Source organism: Canis lupus, chromosome 14 (genome assembly GCF_003254725.2).
Source record: "Canis lupus dingo isolate Sandy chromosome 14, ASM325472v2, whole genome shotgun sequence".
NCBI lineage: Eukaryota > Metazoa > Chordata > Mammalia > Carnivora > Canidae > Canis > Canis lupus.
In genome coordinates, this window is record NC_064256.1 from 58,558,700 (window position 1) to 58,577,046 (window position 18,347).

The 18,347-nt window shown below is 38.0% G+C and overlaps 1 protein-coding gene and 1 long non-coding RNA gene across 6 annotated transcripts in view; both read left to right on the top strand.

The window, feature by feature from the left end:
- KCND2 (potassium voltage-gated channel subfamily D member 2) overlaps positions 1 to 18,347 on the top strand; it is a 476,827-nt gene that overhangs the window by 206,003 nt on the left and 252,477 nt on the right. The window lies entirely within an intron of this gene.
- LOC112670815 (uncharacterized) overlaps positions 1 to 18,347 on the top strand; it is a 227,803-nt gene that overhangs the window by 190,048 nt on the left and 19,408 nt on the right. Inside the window, exons 4-5 of one of the 4 annotated variants that reach the window (XR_007402147.1) lie at positions 15,817 to 15,871; positions 16,832 to 17,007. The exons of 1 other annotated variant lie outside the window; for it this stretch is intronic. This is a non-coding gene — a long non-coding RNA (uncharacterized LOC112670815). Of the gene's footprint in view, positions 1 to 2,612; positions 2,634 to 15,816; positions 15,872 to 16,831; positions 17,008 to 18,347 lie in introns of those variants that run through there. 2 more of the 4 variants (XR_007402153.1, XR_007402149.1) reach the window with 2 other exon arrangements.

The window sequence follows — 18,347 nt, forward strand, 5'->3', positions numbered from 1 at the left end:
AATTTCCAGGCTGTTTACTTCTTTTTGTCACCTGAGATCAGTTCATAATAAGCTCTACACACGCATTCTCCTAAGCACTGACTTAGGAAAGAAAACGATTGTAACCAGAAGTGGGTGTTGATGCCTAATACATGTAAATGTAGCAAGAAACTATTAGACAATGAAAGTTAGCTCCCAGATGGTACTACCATCTGGAACATAAATCCATAAAGGTACTTCTGTAGTATTTCTGTAATGAAAAATCAGGCCTTACTGAGAATTTTTAATGGCCACTTACGAAGTTCACTGTTAACATTAGTGTTGATAAATGACAATTATGCACATACATACAAACTTGCATTCATCAAGGTAGGCTCTAGAAGCTTCAGGCCTCTGTTAAAGAAAAAGTATACTGCAAAGTAATTGGTGTTGGGGAGAAAGATGCAGCTGGCTTAGTAAATGGGATGTGAAATTTTTTAATTCCACATTTTCAAGTGTTTAAGTGCAGAAAACAGCATTCATGTATTAGGACTTTTCTCATTGTTTTCCATTTAAATCCCTCGTAAATATTAACTAAGTACTTAACTCTCTCTTGCATTCTCATTTCACAGACATATGAATAAGAGGCAATAAGTATTCATTTGCAGCTTTAAAGTAAATAATAAATGGAGCCCCTTTGCTATAATATGATTTCCTCTAGAGCAGATAGGGAAAGGAGGATGGCTTTGAGCACTGTCATAAGGAGGGTCCTCCTTAATGTCATTGTGTTATCCACAGTACAGATCTGTGGCATCCCCCAGACGGTATTGTAGTAATGATTCCTTCTATTGATAGTTTGCACAAAACTCCCAAATTTATACTTCTTGTAACATTCTTTTTTTGGAAAAAATTCAAGTGACTTCTAGTTGGGAACTTAATTTTCTATAGGATATTTTTAGAAAATGGTATCCTTCTATGGATATTTAAAAAGCCATAGCAACAACAAGCCTATCTATATGCCACGATTTTATTTACATATTTATGTATTTTTTAACAGTGAATTGGTTCCACTGTTGCTGTTTTCTATGGAATGAGAGTTGAAGAACTTTAGGGCTGAATTTCAATGTGATCTATCCGAGAAATGTGCAATAAACAGCAGACAGATTGATTTCCTAGAAACCTGTCATAATGAGATTGCACAGGATATAGGCCCAGCTTCAGGCTTATTCTTCATTGATCCCTGACTGAAAGCAGGGATACTGCTGACCGTGAAATCCCACTTGTTTCCATATTAGAACTTACTAAGGAAGCATGGTGCTGGATGATAATAGCAGATTCTGGAAAGATCTTTGTGAATACAACACACACGCACACACATCGCCTCTCATCCCTGTATTTAAAAATTAAATTGAAAACTTACTAACTTTTGATCCATTATGCATTTTATTGGTATAAATTCCTCAAATGTCAAGCATGAGTAATTCACAAAACATAGATGAATTGGCTCCTCTCATTTGTGAAGCTCAGCACTTCATCTTTTTCATACCTCTGTAATGGAATAGGTTTAGTTATTAGCCGAATGTAATTTTATAAAGATGTGTATTTGAAAGTAAAATGGAATTCATGATTTCGTCCATGAGTGGCATATTTAAATTCTGTTTCACAGTGAAGTGCTACATATAATTTCATTTTGGAATTTTAAATATCTTCAGTGGATGGGTAGCTTTTCAGCATTAAATATGTCCTCTGCGTTCATTCTTAGCTCCCTGGTGCCAGAAAACTTCAACAAAAGGATACAGAAGAGTCTAACAACACTAATATTGTTAGAAAATCATTATTAGCCAATGTTCTATTTCAGTAGTGGAGAACTGGGAGCTCAAGTCCCAGTTCTGTCCCTGTCTGTTTTTATCTGCCAGATGCATAGGCTATTCCCCCAGAAAGGTTCAGTGGAATATGAGAGAGTCAAAAACCAAATTAGCAGCGCTGGACGGTGGCCATGAACCGGGGTGAAATATGGATCAGCACAAATTTCTCCCATCTTCTCTGTTAGATCAATTGTGAGTGTTTTTCTGATTGAAATAATTATAAATCTGTGATGAGTCTGCTCAATTGAAAACTACCCAACTAAATGCATGAGGCTAGCATCGGTGTTAACCCAAGTCAGACACAAAACACCGATCTTCTGGTTCATAAAGAAAGAAAAAAGGAACCAGACTGAATTCTAACGTCCTGTTAGACTCGGCTTATTGGATCGTTATACAGATTAAGAGTACTGCTTAAGTTATATTTTGAGACTTAGGATTCTGGCTATTAATTTACTTCTGAAAATAGGAGGATATAGTAAAATTTCATTTCATATTCTTACTTAGTATGGAGCATAGAATTCTAGAGTGATGTGATGTCTGAAATTGTTTTCCTCTTAATAAAAACGATACTATGTTTATTCCACACTTGTGTATGAAAATTAGTACCCACGGTGCCTCTCTTCCTAAGAAACACGCACGCTATAACAAATTGAGAAAGCTCGAATTTTGCAGAGCACCGTGCACCACCATCACTACCCTGAACTATATCAATTCAAGAGAACGGGATAACATTTACTTTGTTAAATGAGCTGTGCTCTGTTAAGTTTTTTTTTTTTTTTTTCCAACTAGTGATATCTGTAAGTCTGGAACGTGTATTTCTGTAGACTCCTACTTTATTTTCCACCCCACCATCAAGCACTTTACCGTAAGTACATTACATGTACCCGGCCTATTTATCTCTTTTCCGGGTGAGCTAATGTGATCCTCTTTTTTTTCCACACAGACCCAGATATTTTATGTTTTAGATCTCAGACCGTAATAACATTTTTCAAAGGTAACCATGCACAGGCAATTCTTCCCTTCATAGATTCCCCTTCCCCCCCCATTCCTCATCCAGTTTCCATAAGCTTGTTAACTAGAGCACTTTTGTTGCTGTTGTTGTTTGGTCGGTTTTGTTTTCAGAGAAAATAGTGAATAGAAATGAGAAGGAATTAGGTGGCAGTCAACTTCTCTGTCAAAGCTTAAAGAATCTATGATTCTATGAGAATTCGTAACCAGTCTAGAAAGGCATAGAATGGAAACTATCCTAGTAGACAAGGGGGCATAGGAATAGATAGATGTCATGGTAACTCAGTACATTTTTTAAATGATTATACGTGCATTATTATATGACATTATATATATGTGATATATTGTATATGTAAAATGCATCCAATCATCATTTATGGATTGAATTAATATTCTTGGTGAGGCCCCACAGTTAAGCCAGTATGTGAATTGGTCATAGAGCTTAATAATTCCATGTATATGTCCCATTAACTTACATAAGAAGAAAGAAAAAAATGTGTGTATGTAGTATTAAAATCATTAGAAATTAATGATGAATCATCAATTAATAGACATGGAGGATACTAGAGCTGATGGAAATTCCATGCAATCAGCGTCACACCAAATTATAGGCAAACCGTACTTAACTATTATATAAACTATTAAGACGGAACTTTTTTAGTGAACTACTATGTTTTAACATGATAGGAAAATACATTTTTTCATTATTAGTAGTACTCTTGAGAATCAAATGTAAAGTCATTATCTTTGTGGCCTACCTATCCGCAACTTAAAGACATCGTTTATTTTTTCGCATTATAAATCCTCAGAGATAATTAATTGTGACAGATGTACAAATGGTAGCAATTTATGATTATTTGACTAGAATTATACATTCCTCCAAATGGCATAATTGAGGAAAAGATTATTTTAAAAGTATCTCCACATTGTCTCTAGATAGAAAATACGTGCATGAAATATTGACACCATAGATCTGGAATTTCTCACATTTGATACTGCAAGGCATACCTTTTTTTTTTTTTTTTTTTCGCCTGGGTAACATTCTAATAATGAGGTTCTAGAAATTTGAGCTCTCTACTGTCACTGTCTATCCACTTCATTCATAGTCAAGCTATTTAATCTCTCCAAAACTTTAATTTACTATCACCTCACAATCACTGTCCTCAGGATCTGTGCTATGAGTAGACTGATGATTACCAGACAACATCATTTCTTTGAAAATTAACCCTGTTGAACAGGATATTCAACTCTACTGTCAGTTACGGAATATCAGAGTGAACGTCAACTGCTCTTTGCAGTGCTTATTAATATTGAATCATGCAAAGTGTTGGAGCAAGCTGTAATAATAAGGTAATATTAAGTAAAGCAAATAGGGAAAGGAATTATATACCTTTAGAGACGTCAGGGCATCATAAATGGTGGAATCCTCAAAGAACATGTGCCCAATAACAAAACAATGACTAGACTCTTAGATATTTTTAATGTGTCTAGTATTACCTCACTATAGCAGTTTTTATCCACATTTTAAATATAAGGAAAACAAATTCAAGAAAGTGATGCAATTTACCTGAGGTTATATTGCTACCAAGTGGGGAGGGGGTGGAGGGTGGAATCTTAATAAAAGAAATATGCCAGGGTAAACTCAGGAATGAGGGAACAGCAAACTAAGAAAATGCCAGAAGAGTATCTGGAGTAAAAGGCTCCAGTGAACCATGGTGGAAAGTGCATGGGCTTTAGAATAGCATCGTGTTGCTGCCAAATCCCTGTCATCAGCTCGTGATTATGGGCAATTTACCTAAGCTCTAGTTCGTGTAAAATAGTAATGGTAATTTTTTTTCTCATAAGATTGTGGTGAGGCTGGAATTACAAACACAAACACGGTTTGTTTGCTTTTTAAAAGATTGATTGATTGATTTTTGAGAAAGAGGGAGAGAGCGAGCACATGCATGCAATCTAGGGTCAGGGAGGGGCCGAGGGAGAGGAAGAGAGAATCCTCAAGCGGATGCCCGCTGAGAGTGGAGCCTGACATAGGGCTTGATCTCAGGACCCTGAGATCATGACCCGAGCCAAAACCAAGCATCAGACAGACATTTCACTGACTGAGCTACCCAGGCACCCTTGTTTGGGTGTCGGGTTTTTTTGTCTTTTTGTTTTGTTTTGGTTTGGTTTAGTTTTTGTTTTTTTTTTTTTTTTTTTGGTTGTTTTTAATTTTTTTTTTAACTTTATAGAGGAAGCCTGAAGTATTGTGATAAGTTCAGGCTTTGGAACAGTTATAACTAGACTTAGTGATCTACACTCTTGAAATAGGAATCACCCAGATACCAAATGCTATGAAACAATGGGAAATCCCAATCTTTGTAATGTAAAGACGAATGGTGACATTTGGGAAGACATTTAGGAACAGCTCTGGCCACAGACCTGGGAATCCACATGAAGCTGAAAACCACGGCAAGGAGTTGGTAAGAGATGACAAAGACTTGTGGACAGTTAATAAACTCAGAAACAAAGCCAACATGAAATCCAACCCATGTGATAGACAATGATGGTTAGGAATGCACCGATAGCTAGATGGCTGTAGACTGCCCCTAGAATGTAGAACTTTCCAGTCCTGAGCAGCCCTGGGAGCCTTCACAGGGCCAGCACACAGCCCCAGTGTTAGATATGGAGAGGCTCGGCTGCAGTACCAGAGACGGAGGAGTTCCTGGTCCTGAGGTCCATGTGAGAGCCAAGGATGGAGCTTGTGATTGTGCTGGTGGTCCGTGGGATGTGATCCAAAGCACCTGGGTGCTGGGTTATGCTTAATTTAAAGGACTCCACCTTGGGGCACCTTGGTGGCTCAAGTCGCTGAGGCAACTGACTCTTGATTTTGGCACAGATCATGATGTCAGGATCGTGAGATTGAGCCCCGAGTCGGGCTCCATGCTGGGCTTGGAGCCTGCTTAAGAGGGTCTCTCTCCCTCTGTGTTCTCTCTCCAAAAAATAAAAAATAAAAAATTTAAAAGATAAAGAACTTAGGGATGCCTGGGTGGCTCAGTCAGTTAAATATCTGCCTGCAGCTCAGGTCATGATCTCGGGGTCCTGGGATCGAGCCCCAAGTCGGGCTCCCTGCTCATGGGGAGTCTGCTTCTCCCTCTGCCCCTCACTGCACTCAAGCTCTCTCTTTCTCTTTCTCTCTCGAATAAATAAATAAAACCTTTAAAAATAATAATAAAGGACTTAACCTCAATGCTAGGGCCACTGTCACAGGGAATAAAGTGGCGACAACAACAAAAAGCATCATTAAAGGAAGGCATCCAGGTCAGGTTTCATGACTCAGGGGCTCTGCGCTTTTTCCAACTGGAAGAGTGGCCACTGTGATCATTTGGTTGAGTCTTTCTAATAATGCTTGAGAATCCTGCTCAAGTGTCGTCTCTTCAAAAAGGCCTCCTCGGGATCCCTGGGTGGCGCAGCGGTTTGGCGCCTGCCTTTGGCCCAGGGCGCGATCCTGGAGACCCGGGATCGAATCCCACGTCGGGCTCCCGGTGCATGGAGCCTGCTTCTCCCTCTGCCTGTGTCTCTGCCTCTCTCTCTCTCTCTCTCTCTCTCTCTCTGTGACTATCATGAATAAATAAAAAAATTTAAAAAAAAAAAAAAAAAAAAAAAAAAGGCCTCCTCTGATCGCCCTTCTAATACCTCCTCTTTCTTTCACCCTGTTATTCTTGTAGCAGGACGGCACATGTCACTCCAACACCAACTCATGCCTGGAGGTAATAGAACTCCTTCATTACATCTATAATTTCCCTGGCCTCCTTCATGTGTACTCTGTGCGCTGGTTAGCAGGGAAAAATAGAAACTTTTATCCAATCAGAAGTGTTTTTTTAAAAATTCAGTTTAATAATTGTAACAGTGTGGAGGAATAATGAAATGCTTGGTCTCTCAGCTGTTTTCCCCTCACCTTCCTTCCCTCTTTAAGCTAGGCCCTGGAGATATTGAGGGAAAGGGGAGGCTCTGTGACCCTGTGCTGAGTAGGGAGGTTCAGGACCCCTGGGGGGACTTCAGGGTAGCACTCTTTATCCAACCAGTTGCCGTTTGTCCTGCTGCTCCTCACAAGTCATGGAACTTGTGATGTGGCCAAATGACAGGCCCCTTGCCTGTGTCCTACTTGTCACCGTGGCACCCCTTGATCTTGCCACATCTTCTGGTCAGCTTGAGCAATGTGCAGCTACCTACCCCCCTCTTTTCTGTAGTGCCCACCTCCCATAAATCCCCTAGCCATGGCTTCTAGGTGGGGGCCGTGGATGCCAGCCACACGGGAACTCAAGTACCTCCCTGCCTGGCTGTTCTGCTCGCCAAGCTCATAGGAAGGCCTCAGAGGTACACGTGGGGTCATTCGTTTCTGAGTCCTCAATGATGAACAGAAGCATGCGTGTTCTCTGCCCTTGCTGCCCACCACAGCCGTCCAACAGCCCTGACCACCGTCTTCCCATCTCCACCTACATCTAGTTTCTCCAGGAAAGCAGGGTAGAGGGTGTCAAGGTCATGGGCTTCTCTACATATTCTCATTCGCTTCCTCACCACGCAGGTCCTCCACCATCTGCTCTCCTCCAGACCTTCGTTTTTGACCATTAAGGACCTGGTTTTAGACACCAAAACTGAGTTTTGCACGTTCCATTTCATGAAAATTGTTGCTATAAGAAAGCCAATCCCCCTCAGACATTTTTATTCAGAAAAGTCTTATGTTAGGCAAAGGGGAAAAAGGGGATTAAGTGTGTTTCAACATTATACCCATAAGAAGCAAGAGGTAATTTGATTTCTGTCCTTTAATTTAGCTCTGCAAATCGTCCATAAATAGATAGGAATATATTCTAGTTTATATCAGGGGGAAAAGAAAAAGTTAACTAACGTTCGTGGAGTGACTGCTGTGTGCAGAGTGCCTGTCTTTATCCTTTTATTTCCTCCTCCCTTAAATAAGGATCTTCATAACGATCTTGCATAACGCTTGCTATGCAGAAGGCTAAATGCTCTATCCCTCTCCTTCAAATTATTTGCAACTTAAAATTTGCATAATTTTTTTTCAAAATTACAAAGCCTTTGTATTTACATTTTCTCTATCAGCTCCTCACACCAGCCCTGTTGTTGTGGAGGAAGATCGTTAGCAACTGTTGTAGAGGTGGAAACTGGGGTTCCCAGAGCTCCAGTGACTGGCTCCAGGGTCAAATAACAGAACATGGCGGGCGACAGAGAGAGTGCGCGGGGGAGAGGTCATCCTGCGCTCCGCTCTCTGGTTTCCTCGCGTTCCTATGGCCATGTGGTCCTTTAGCTTTACAGTGAGAGACAGAATGCTCAATGTGCTCACCCGCAGACTGTGTAAGCTCTGACAGTGTAGCCTTGCTGAGGTTCACAGAAATCTGGCCAATTCGGTTACCTTTGGTTAAGATTAAGGACAAAGAGACAAAATTCGATCAAGTGCCTCCTGAATCCAATCCCAGTATGCTGAGAATCGCCAGAAAACGGTAATGGGATGGAAAATGGACCAGGTTTCCAAGGTGAAGACTCATCATCACAACCAACCTAGAAAGGCTTCTTCGTTCCACTAGAAAAGGATGGTGTTCATTTTGGAAAAAACCATTGCTTTACGCAGGGTAATCTTTTCAAGCTTCTGTGAGGCCTGGCCGTGAGAGCACAGACCCAGGGGAGGAATGAACCCAGTTCACATCCCGGTACCATTGCCCACTGGCACGACCACAGGCAAGTCACTTAACCTTCAGTACCTCAGTTTTCTCATCTGCCTCCATTGTTCCTATCTGATGGGGTTGTTGGGAGGCTTCAACACATGAGCCAACCAGACCAGTGTCCGGGGGCACCCGGGTGGCTCAGTCGGTTAAGCACCTGTGCTTGGCTCAGGTCATGATCTCAGAGTCTGTGTCGGCTTCTCCCTCTTCCTCTTCTCCCCACCACCTCACTCATGCTCACTCTCTCTCTTTCTCTCTCTCTCTCTTGCTCACTCTCTCTGTATCTAAGTCTCTCAAATAAATAAATAAAATCTTTAAAATAAAACTAAAATAAATAGTGTCTGGTACCGACCAAGAAATTTCCAGCCATTACTAGAGAGTAAGCTCCTGAAACCAGATTCTTGTCTGTTTTCCTCATTACTGTAATTCCCGAGTCTCTAACAGTACTTGGCCCAGAAAGCTGCTTTCAAATACATGTCAATTAATTGAATACTTATTATTTAACCAAATAAGCAAACTAGACAACGTGAAGCTAACCAGCCCACTCCATTCTATTGATATCATGAGCCCTCTAAGTCAATGGATACTTTAGACTTAACCTGCCTTTATTCATATTAAATTGTTGTTTTTCTGCTACCTGGCGTGTGAGCATGTGTGTCTGGGTGGGAAGGGGTGGAGGGGGCAGGAAGAAAATAGTGCTTTAATACCTAACTTCACTAATTTTATTCTCACACCGTTCAAAAAAAAATCCATTATACCCTCTCTTTTTTTCACATGGATGTGTACTGCCTTATGGTAGAAATAATGCAACCTAATAAACTAGAAATAGGAAATTACAGCCGATAAAAGGGAAAGAAAGAAATACCTAAACTGTAAAAAAATCATTGCTGTTTGAGCTCTACGAGGGGCTCTACAATTTTCCCACAGCCCTTAACCTTTCCAAATGCCAGCCAGCAGGGCTGGCCTCATCTCGTGACTAAAGTGGTAAATTCGGTAGCCACCGCCATGGGGCATTTTTGAGAAGTAGTTAGATTGTACCCCAGTATATTTCTCCCTCTGGCTTAGCCCCAGTATAGGAAGTTAAGAGACAGATGTAGGAAAGCGTCGGAACAGCTAAATGTGTTTAGAAGAGCTCGTATTATATATGGCTGCTTCACTGTAAGCTACCTACTTGAGTATCTGCTAACAGTCATGCTATGTGCTAAGTACCTGAGACGGGCATTTTGAACAGCGAAACACTAAAATATATAATTTTAAGAGGTGAGAGAGAATTGCACAGAACTATCTACCAAGGCAGGTGGTCTGAGTAAGGCAGCGAGGTTAAGCATGCCCGACAAATTGGGCTGGTGTGTATATGGAGTTGAGTAAATGAGAGTCATGTAGGGCCAACCGAATAATTCAGCAACAGTTATTGGATGTCTGGATTCCATACTTGTAAGGTAAGAACCGCCTGAATAACTCTAATTATTACAAGACACACAAATTGGTGTCAAAACTAATAAGAGTTGCTTTCTTTATCAAAATACTGTTCACAAAACTCGTTTTATCTCTCTTCACTAGCTTTTCCTTTCAATTACCCAGTGGATTCTTTTATATGCTAACAATATAATAGTAACCATGATGATAATGATGTTCTTTTAATCATCATACATCACGTTCATTTGTCAATGATATGTAGCAAAAATTACTAAGAAATAGAGCTTATAAGTCAATTGTGTTATAATCTCTATGATAACTCTTAGGATCAGCCCTAAATGCAGCCCACATGAGAACTATATCCTAAAACATTTGTATTACTTAAAGTGTGCTGCAGGGGCCCCTGGCTGGCTCAGTAGGTAGAATGTGGAACTCTTGATCTTGGCTTTCAGAGTTTAAGCCCCATGGTGGGTGTAGAGATTACTTAAAAAAAAATATTCTCCAAATATTAAAAAAAAAGAAAGTAGAAAAAAGCATGGTACCAACATAAAAGATACAGGACTGTCCTATGATATATGACACTTTTACATTGTCATAAATTTTCATTTATGTCGCTCATTTATTTTTTTTTAATTTTTTTATTTGTTTAAAGATTTTATTTATTCATGAGAGACAGAGAGTATGTCGCTCATTTAAATGAACTTACATCACTCATAAATTATCACTTGGTCATGCTAGCTACCCCGTTGATATCAATAATAAGTGCTGATCATTTTCAGGTTAAAAAAAAAAAAAATGAACCTTGTCAGTGAAGTCACATTTTCACTGTATTATAGGGATGTTCCTGGAACCGAGTTCTGCTACGGTCTTCATTTTTTCTTTATGCCAGAGGCCCATGGAAACAGCGAAAATTAATTTATCCTCAACTAACTTAGATAATGAATCATGGAAAAAAGATTTGTTTTCCTGATGTAATATGAAAAATAAAGAACTGTTAAAAAATGTTTAGAGCTCTGATAATCTGGGTGAAGATTTGTTTAAAAAGTTTTAATAATATAATTATAGCCATCAGAAAAAAACTGAGTTAAAGAAGCTTTACTAACAATTCATATTTCTGACTCAATAACAATTTCTTGTACAGGCCTCTGGCTATAATGTTTTCTATCAGACTCAAGAGACAGAATCTTTTATCTCTTTCTTAGACAAGCCGGGAAAATAACCATACTGGAGATTTTATAATTATATCCAAGTAAAATAGAAGGAAATTTGATCCTCTCTAATTTAATAATGTATTAAACCATTAATATTTTTCTCCCTCATTATGCATTTTTTGTAGGAAGGATAGTACCTTAGAGTCTCCTCCTTGGTTCAAATGATAAAATTCATTTGAATTTGATACTAACCAGGGAAATAAGTATTTTCTGCATCTTTGCTGTAGGGAACAATTGAAACAAATGTATTGAAATTCATGACTCACACTTGACTACAGGCAATATCAACTTAAAATTCAAGGTTGTAGTGTTGCAGATGTGTTGTGAGGTTTCTTGCATACAATTTCATCAACAGAAACAAAAGAAAAGCAAGACCTCATAACTTTTTTCCTAAGAAGCTTAAACTACATCCTATTAAAGTGAAACTATATTGATGTTTGTTTATTAGAAAAAATATAAAAATATGTTACAGATTCCTGTTTGTTTTCAGTTCAAATACAGAACATATTCAGAGTTAAGATAAAGTCATATTTCAATCTTAATTATAGATTTAGTAGGTCATTGTTTGCTCCACTCAAATTTTACCAACATGTATATTTGAGGAGAATATTTTGATCGTAAACATCTATATAACAACAAGGTCAAGGCAAAAGTTATACTGAGGTTTATAAAATATAAGCTCTCACATAATAAAATTAACCTAATATTTTAAAAAGAGGTATGGTATCAAACATCCAGATCTCTGTTTTTCAACTCATGGAAAATGGTGTTTTTTTGTTTTGTTTTGTTTGTTTTTTGCTTGATTTTGAAATACTTTTTACTTTTAGTGAGGCTGTGAACTGAAAAGACAAAAGAGAGTATAAGTATTTGGAGTTAGGAAAGAACTAGAAGAAATGTATGTAATATTTTAGTTTTTGAAATGAACCTGTAATGAGCCTCAAAATATATCATTATTTTTAACAGTAGTTACTTTTTATGGGAAAAGAATTTCAAGAAATATTTTAGGGATCCCTGGGTGGCGCAGCAGTTTAGCGCCTGCCTTTGGCCCAGGGTGCGATCCTGGAGACCGGGGATCGAATCCCTCGTCGGGCTCCCGGAGCCTGCTTCTCCCTCTGCCTGCGTCTCTGCCTCTCTCTCTCTCTCTCTCTCTCTCTGTGACTATCATAAATAAATTAAAAAAAAAAAAAGAAAGAAATATTTTAAAAATATATTCGGGTGTTTTTCCAGAGATTTCTAAAATGTTTATTCTGGTAATTCTCAGCATGTATTTTCTATCTGATATATATAAACATTCCTCTAAAGGAAGAGCGAATCATAATACTCAAATATAGAAGGGATATATAATTCAGAATAACATGGTAGTGATGAGATAGTGATAGAGGCTGATACCTGCTTAAAACATAAGCTTCTGTGCTGTTATCAAGAATTTTATTTACAAAAAAGACTTTTAAGTTTTAAACTGATATATTAGACTCTTTTTTGACCATACAGATCGGCTTTCATGGGGTGATTATAAGTTGAATACTGATTGTAATTGTCCCCGTGCATATACTAAATTCCCTTCTTCTACCATACGGAAGGCAGGATTTGTAACAGTAAGATCTGTGGATGCCTGCAATACAGGAAAAGCTACATAATTTAGATTACAAAACATTTGTAAATGCAAAATGTTCTTCCTTTTTGATAAAGGCATCCTTTGAGAAATTTTGACATATGTTGCCAAACCTCTAAGGGACATACGGTAGAGACACAGTGTATGTCAATTAATGATAGAATAATGATTGAATGTTTTTCAAAAGATAGGTTTTCTTGTAAAATTAAATGATAAAAGGATTTGTTTTCAAATACTTCAAATACTCCACTGAGCATCTGGGTGGCTCAGTGGTTGAGGATCTGCCTTGGGCTCAGGGCGTGACCCCGGGGTCCTGGGAAGGAGTCTCAAATTGGGCTCCCTGCAGGGAGCCTGCTTCTCCCTCTGCCTGTGTCTCTGCCTCTTCTCTCCGTCTCTCATGAATAAATAAATAAAATATTTAAAAAAAATACTTCAAAAAATTGGAAGAAAGTAGTTAAAAGTGAATGAGGCAAAATCATGAAAACTTTGGAATTTGATAATTTTAGAAGGGTTTGCTTTATTTTTCTCTCTACATTTCTATGTTTTGTTTTACTCATAAAAATTTTCTTATGAGGATCCCTGGGTGGTTCAGCAGTTTAGCGCCGCCTTCTGCCCAGGGTGTGATCCTGGAGTCCCGGGATCAAGTTCCGCATCAGGCTCCCTGCATGGAGCCTGCTTCTCCCTCTGCCTGTGTCTCTGTCTGTCTGTCTCTCTCTCTCTCTCTCTCTCTCTCTGTGTCTCTCATGAATAAATAAATAAAATCTTAAAAAAAAAATTTTAGAAGCTATATTTTAAGTTGCCCTAAAATTCATAAATTGGTAATATGCAAACATTTATCATATTTGAAATCAGATTTAATTACCTTATTTCTGTGCAAATTCTAACATTACTAGTTTCAGAATTATATGAGGAAAATATGTCTTGAGTTCTTTCTGGTCATTAAAGTAAACTTTTTGTGACATGTTTAGATACCTAAAAAATTGTGCCTTGAAAGCTCTTAGAAATCTGTAAGACAAAAAATCTTTCCTTCTTACTTTTAAAGGCTAAATGGATTTTTTTTTTCACTTTCACATACATCTCCCATTCCACAGAGCATCTAAACTTGCAGTCCATACTCTATTCAAATTAATTCTAAATGTGAGTCTAGGGAGCCTTAAAATCAGACTCTCATCATATTTTTTGAGTTTATCTGTAAACTTATCTATAACTGCTCTTCTCTCAGAAGTAATCACTAGATAAATTAATTGCATTAATTAAGGTCTACAGCTAATATAATTAAGTCTAATTGGTTAATCTTGCTAAATTTGAAACTACCCTAGTCCTTGAGGTAGTGAAGCTTAGTTGCCTACTTGAAAATCCATTCTTCTTTCTCCTTTACTTTATTCAAATGGCCTTGTACCCAACTAAAGAACACATTTCCCAGACCCCCTTGCAGCTTTATTTTGAGAAAGAAAAGTTAGGCAACATCCAGGAAGTCATTTTAAAGAGAGAGAGGGTGTCCTTCTGTAGCTCTGAAGGTAGACCAGATGCCTCCAGCTCAAACTGCCATTAAGGATTATATGCTATTATTCCAGTATTTTATTGTATTTTATTGTATTTTATTTTATTTTATTTTATTTTATTTATTATTTTATTTTATTTTATTTATTTTATTTTATTATTTTATTTTATTTACAATAATAATCATTGGCAGCATTAGTTGACTTTTTGTTATCGTCATTTAGCAGGCGGAAAAAAACAAGGCTTGGCAGGGTTAAATGGCTTGAGAAAGTTCACAGTTACTGAGAGGTAGAGCTGAGATGCAAACCTAGGGCTTCTTAACTTGAAAGCTTAGATTCTCAATCCCTGTGTTGTAGGACTTTTGACATAAAGGCTTTATATTTTATTTAAGGATTGGTTTAAAGAACATAATTAGCCTTTTTTTTACTGACACTTATCAGAGACTTTAAGAAGCATGTAGTATTGGTACCAGGTCTTGAAAGGCATGTGAGCTTTCAACAAGGGGAGTGTTGAGAACAGAAACACAAGAACAGGAAACATGATGATTTAGAATTTGTGCTGCTGTGTTTGAGAGACCAGAATGACAATCACGAGGAAATACCCCACAGGCAATTGGAACACGAATCTGGATCCTTCAAGCTTTTTTTTTTTTTTTTCCTTCAAGCTTTTTTTAAAAGTCACAACGAGACATAGAGATTTGTGAGTAATCTGCATGGGATTGGTAGGTAAAATAGTAGAAATATCTGAGGTTATCTGAAAAGAGAAATAGGAAGCTGAAAAAACAAGACTGGTAAAGGATTCTTGAAAGTATTTTCATTTAGAGGGAGCAGGAAGTAAAGAATGTAGCAGCACCAACTGAGAGGCTTCATCGCTGTGAGAGAGGAAAATCAGGAGCCGCCCTATCAAAGCGAGCAAGGGTTACAAACTGAAGAAAGAAACCGTAGTACAAAGTGTTACAGATGCACCCAATAGGGCAAGGATCAAGAAACTGAAAATTAGAAAGGGATTGGTAACCCCAAAGAAAGCAATTTCAGGCAACTAACATAATGAAAGACTGGCTGTGTCACATTGATAAGTAAATATGAGATGGAGAATTAGACACACTGAGCATAGAATATTGTCTCTAGAAGTTTGATAAGAGAGGGGAGCGTGGATATGTGCAGGTACCTGGGTGGGAAGAAGCAGACAAGATTCTTTTGTTATTATTGTTTTGCTTCCCTTCATAAAATTTAGCATGGAAGAATTTGAGTATGTGGTAGTGGAAGAGGAAAAAAACTAGGCAAAAGAAAAAAAAAAGAAATGTGAGGATAAAGACATATGAGAGATTCATGAGAAGCAAGATCCTAGGAGACACAGGGAAGAGCATATCAGTAAACATGGGGAGGGGGGTTAGAAATGAGGAGGAAATCCCACCTTGGAGACCGGAAGCGAGGTCGAGGCAGGTGAGCACGGAGTCACTGATGTAACTGTTATGTATCCGCTTCGTATTGAGTAGTGATTGTGACCGTTACCTAATCTTTTATTTCCTCTTCTAGGTTTGGAAACGGGCTTTCAATACTAGCTAACCCAAGACCCCGGGGTGGTGGACAGGTATCTCTTGTCCTCTGTTCTCGATGCCTGTCATTGTGGCATTGTGTTATTCCATAATTATATAAAGGCTTTATATTTACTTTCTATTTTGCAGATATGGAATCTATTTCTTTTTTTAAGATTTTATTTATTTATTCATGAGAGACACACACAGAGAGAGAGAGAGAGAGAGAGAGAGAAAGGCAGAGACACAGGCAGAGGAAGAAGCAGGCTCCATGTAGGGAGCCTGACGTGGGACTCGATCCCAGGACCCTGGGGTCACGCCCTGGGCTGAAGGCAGGCGCTCAACCACTGAGCCACCCAGGGATCCCTGGAATCTATTTCATTACACAGATAACAGGAGAAACATCCATTTCCAAAAAGCAACAAATTTCTCATAGGGAATGTGTTTCACCATACATGGAAATACATTTTAACAGATACATTTTTAAGATTAAAAAGGCTGTTTTCAACATTCCCACTTAAACTTCCATATCATACCTTCAATAATAATTTTCTACTCTGAGTGCTTTTATTTTTGCTGATTGCTTTTTATGTAACATGTCAAATATATAATACAAAGTTCTTGCAGAACCTCCAGTTGAGAGATGGAATGTACCATTTACAGGACCCCTCATTTTATTTTAAAAACTTATCAAGGTTTTAGCGTCTGACAAAAAAAAAAAAAGCTATCAAAATGAGAGCTTTATACTCTTGGGTTTTTTTTTTTTTTCCTTCGTGATAAAATAAGTTACACACACTATTTCTAAGATCCAGTTTTCTATGTGTTATATCTGTACATATGTGCACACATGACATATATACTTATATATGGAAATATTTTGTAGTTATATATAAATAAATTTTGTATAAACGTATGTCATTTATATTTACATATATGCAAAAGCAAATTAAAAATAAATTTTTTTAGCATTTTAATCAACATTGTAAAATCTAATTTGTTAATGTGTTTATTTTTAGTTTTGGATAAGAACTAGAATATGGAGCAGCCCAGGTGGCTCAACGGTTGAGCATGGCCTTCAGCCCAGGGGGTGACCCTGGGGTCCCGGGATCGAGTCCCACATCGGGCTCCCCGCACGGAGCCTGCTTCTCCCTCTGCCTGTGTCTCTGCCTCTCTTTCTCTCTGTGTGTCTCATGAATAATAAAAATCTTTAAAAAAAAAAAAAAAGAACTAGAATAGATCTTTTATTTAATGTAATGCAACCATTAACATTTTGTTACAATAATTGATATGTTTAGTATTATATTAATGATGAAATGACTGAGGTGGCATTTTGGAATTATTTTTTCAACTTCTAAAACTCTCATCTAAATATCAAATCTTAAAATGCCTAGAATTCATTATCCTAGAGTAAGAAAATTTCTATTGTGCCCTCAAATAATGCCAAGAAGGACTTGACTCCATGGCAACGTGAAATATCAAAGTGTAGGAATGGCTATACCTGCTCAGGAAACAGGGCAGAGACATGACCATAGCTTTTCTCAAGGCACAAAAGGGGAGAGCAGTAGTCCTTGATTTGCTAAGACAAGAGACTGACCTTGGGGTACTTCACAGAGGCCCTGCCTCTCCTGGATTCTCTATGAATAAAATCATGTACTATAAATGTGGAAGACACTAGAGAATCTTTTGTATGAAACAGGAAATGTAAAAAAGAAAATTCCTAACAATTGCCACCTCATCCGAGAGGCTACCTTGACCATTCTTTCTGCAAGAGTAACTTGCAGACCTTTTACAATGTTCTCTTATTTTTCCTAGCATTTGTTACCACCACACTTACTCTTTTTGTTTGTTTTTATATTTTCTGTCTCCCTTCTCTAAAAAAGTACGCTCTGTGAGAAGATGGAGTTTGTTGGTATTCACTGCCGTATTACCAGCACCTAATGTACACATGTGTTCAGTATCTAATTTTAAATGCATAAATGAATCCGTGAACAGATCTGAACTATTAGAGCTCATTCACTCAAGAATTAATGTACTTTTTAAAGATTAAAGTATAGTTGACATACAACGTTAGTTTCAGGTGCCCAACATAGTGATTCAACAATACACTCACTACTCAGTGTTCACCATATGGTTACCACCTGTCACCAGGTAACATTACCACAGTATTGACTACGTATACAATATTGAGTAATGCTGTACTTTTCATCTCTGTGGCTTATATAACCAGAAATTTGTACTTCATCCCCTTCATCTATATTTCACCCATCCCCCTTCTACTCTGGCAGCTACCAGTTTGTTCTCTGTATTGAGTCTGTTTCTGGTTTTTTGTTTGCTTGTTAGGTTTTTTTTTTTTTTTTATTATTCCACATATATGTGAAATCACACAGTATTTGTCTTTTTCTATCTGATTTAACTCACTTAGCATAATATACCCTCTAAGTCCATCCATCTTGTTGTAAATGGCAAGATCTCACTCTTTCTTATGGCTGAGTAACATTCCCTTGTATACGTGTGCTACACATCTTTATCCAC